The 3,601-nt window shown below is 33.1% G+C and overlaps 1 pseudogene; it reads right to left on the bottom strand.

The window, feature by feature from the left end:
• Positions 1–2,370: 2,370 nt before the first annotated feature.
• LOC121466546 lies at positions 2,371–3,294 on the bottom strand (annotated as a pseudogene).
• Between the last annotated feature and the right edge of the window lie 307 nt (positions 3,295–3,601).

Raw genomic sequence — 3,601 nt, 5'->3', positions numbered from 1 at the left:
TAGGTATGTGCCCTTAGTTACTGAGCTATCTCTCTAATCCCCATAGATTGCATTTTATCTCTTTTTAAACCAATCCTTTGATTACTCAAAAATAGTTTTACTTCCCGCCACGAACATGATATTTCATTGTAATCTTATTTTATACATTTGCTAAAGCTATTCAATGTGATTGTTTTATATTTCCTAAAATTAAAAGATAAGAAATAAAAGGAAATAAAAAGTTTTAGTCAAAAGTTAAAAAATAGTAGTCAGGGGTGGTGACAAAATAATGCATAGAACATAAGAATGAGCTGAAACCCAAGGTCATTAAAGAGTTTTGAAATAAGACATCTTTAAGGATTTGAGAAAAGCAGTTCTAGTGTGTTCTTTACCAAATACTTTTTTGAACCATTTCAATATTTACATTAGAAGGTATGTTTCTTGCCTTCTTTTATATAGTCATATACATTTTAATATTCACTTTTAACACTGACAATGAGTTTTTAAAAATTCTTTAAGTAAGTACAGTAGCTACAGTAAACAAATTTGATATTAGAATAGCAGTTACATATCCTCATAGTTAAAAATACTTACATGAATTGACTATGTCAAAGCAGAATGAATAAAAATATAATGCTAAAGATACACATTATTTTAGGAAAGTAATAAAATTTTAATCTCTAAATTTATATGAATTAAAATTGAGTAATATATTTGAGTATTTATTTCTCTGCTGAGTATCATAAGCTCTTTTCTGTTTGTAAAACATTACAACAATACAAACAAAAACACTTGTAGTTAAAAGAATAGAAAGATGTTTAAATTTTATATAAACTGAATTTGTGTTATTTGCTACACTGTGACCAGAATGAAATTGTTTTTCATAGTTTTGTTTCAAGCATTGAAGTCTAAACTTCATAAAGTGTTTGAGCAGAGGGCATTCCATCCTAATCCCTCAAGATACTTCTTATAACTAAATTCACTCTGTGACAGTAAGAAACAGTGAAAGCAAAGGATCTCAAGAAGAAACTACTAGAAGTCACCCAATTAAATTATTTCTACTGTTGATTATTTGTAAATAATTGTGCTTTACTTTCTTATTCAAAGTCAAGAATATGGAAATCAATCATTAAGTGAAACACAATAAACACACAAGTTACTTTTAATTGGCCACTATGTTTTTTTTTTTTTAATTTTCTTTTTGTGGATGTGGACAACTATGCTAAATATACTAGAATCTTCAATTTGGTGTTGACAGTTAATTTACATTTGAATTTGCTTTTGATTATTCTAGAATGAGAGAGGCTCATGGTTGTTTCTCTAGGAAATCTGCACTCATATCTGATTAGAATGCAATAGTTACATGAACCAAGAGAAACTCATTCATAAGCAGATACCATTTTGTGAACTTGATATTATTGGGTCTACTGTATAAATTATGTCAAGTTATACAAGAACATTTACTCTTTGAGTCTTGATTGCACTCCTCTCTGCATTTTTGAATTCTGACCTTTTACGATGAAAATGTTACATAAATGCATATTATACCTGGCCATAATTTCAGCCTATGTTTTTTTCATATTTCAACACATTTTAGTTTCAACAAGATTTTTAAAAAACATAATGCTACATGTAAGCATTTTAGAGGTAACTTGCATGCAACATTTCATTTGAGTTACAGAAGTGCAAATTTACTAATGTAGAGTTTCAAATAACAACATTGATGTATTAGTTACTTTCTATTGCTGTAATAAAACATCATGACAAAAAACAGCCTTCAGAAAAAAGCGATTATTTGGGGCATGTGGTACCAGAGTCCATTATGAAGGAACAGAGGCAATAAGTGGCAGGTGGCTTTTGCAACTGAGATCCTATTTTAAACACAAACGTGAAGCAGAGAGAATTAACTTGAAATTGCAAGTCCTTTGAAACACAAAATACTGCTCCAGTGTCATACCTTCTTCCTCATGTCCATTTCTCCTAATTCTCTGCACGTAGCTACCACGGAAGACCAAATATTCAGATGTTCTACCTTTATAGGCCACATCTCATTCAAGCTACTGTAACTGAAGTGTCAATTCATATTGTAAATATTAATTTCAAGGTAAATACAGTTTTCAGCCTACAGGATTGATTCTTTTATTATATAATTGTGTCACCTCTTTTTGTAAAATAAACAAATCATAAAGAACTTGAAGTAAATATTGACCTCTTTATTCTATACATTAAAGTTTGTAAGTTTGATCAATTTTGTTTTCTTTTCTTTTGAAACAGGGTTTGTAGATCAGCCTTGCCTTGAGCTCACACATTTGCCTGCCTTTGCCTCCCAAATGCTGGGATTAAAGGCATGTGCCACCACTACCTAGGTAAGTTTAAAGTTTTCATTTTTTTTCAGACCACTTCTTAAATTTTCCACATTTTCCTAATGGCATTTTTCATTTCTTTATTTATGAAAGTGTAAATCATAGGATTGAGCAATGGAGTCATGATGGCATCAAATACAGCCACCTTTATCTCAAAAGAAGCTGCAGATGTGCATCGTGCATATATAAATATGCATGGAACAAAGAATGTAATAACAACAGCAATATGGCTTCCACAAGTGGAGAGAGCTTTCCATCGGCCTTTAGAATTGTGATTTCTTAGAGAGAACAAAATGACACCATAGGAGATGAGCAACATAGAAAAGATTATGATGCAGATAGAGCCACTGTTGGCAAACACTAGCAGGGCATAAACGTAAGTGTCAGTGCAGGACAACTCCAGTAATGGAAACAAGCCAAACATGAAGTGATCAATGACATTAGGCCCACAAAAGGGTAACTGCAACATGAAGATTATTTGTATGATAGAATGCAAGAATCCCCCTGCCCATGCCACCCCCACCAGAGTTCCACAGTGTCTCCAGTTCATTATGGAAGAGTAATGTAAGGGCTTACAAATGGCTACATAGCGGTCATAGGCCATCATTATGAGGACAATCACTTCTGCTGCAGCAAAGAAGTGTACAGCAAAGATCTGTGTCGTGCAGCCTTCAAAGGAGATGGTTTTGCTGTCATCGAGGGAGTCAGCAATCATCTTTGGTGAAATGACTGAAGTAATGCATGCATCTAAGAAGGACAGAAATGCCAAGAAGAAGTACATAGGTTATCCAAGCAGTTCAGGACTGCAGAGGATGGTTACTGCAATCATTATATTGCCTCCCATGGTTGCAATATAGGCAAACAAAAATACAACAAATATTATATTCTGAACTTTTGGGTTCTGTGAAAGTCCCAGGAGAATGAACTCTGTTACAATAGTCTGATTTGGCATGATTCTCAAAAAAGTTTAAGACAAAATTCCTCTTATTTATGCATGTAGATAGTCATGTATGTATGTATGTATGTTTGTATGTATGTATGTACTTGGTGTGTGAGTGTGTGTGTGTGTGTGCAGGCAAAAATGCTTTAGTTTTTATGTAGACGTCAGTGAACAATTAGCAGCAATAACATCACTCTCCACTGTGTAGGTTCTGGGGTTTGAACTCAGGTATTCACTCTTGACAACATGTATCTTTACCACTGAGCCTTCTCTGTTGCATTTAAATCTATAATTATGAGAAAAATTGCTTCAAATAGCT

Source organism: Microtus oregoni, unplaced genomic scaffold, assembly GCF_018167655.1.
Source record: "Microtus oregoni isolate MIOR12 unplaced genomic scaffold, Mior012 000033F_ref0000390, whole genome shotgun sequence".
Lineage (NCBI taxonomy): Eukaryota > Metazoa > Chordata > Mammalia > Rodentia > Cricetidae > Microtus > Microtus oregoni.
The sequence above is the reverse complement of the archived record's forward strand: the minus strand, read 5'-3'. Positions and strand labels throughout refer to the sequence as shown.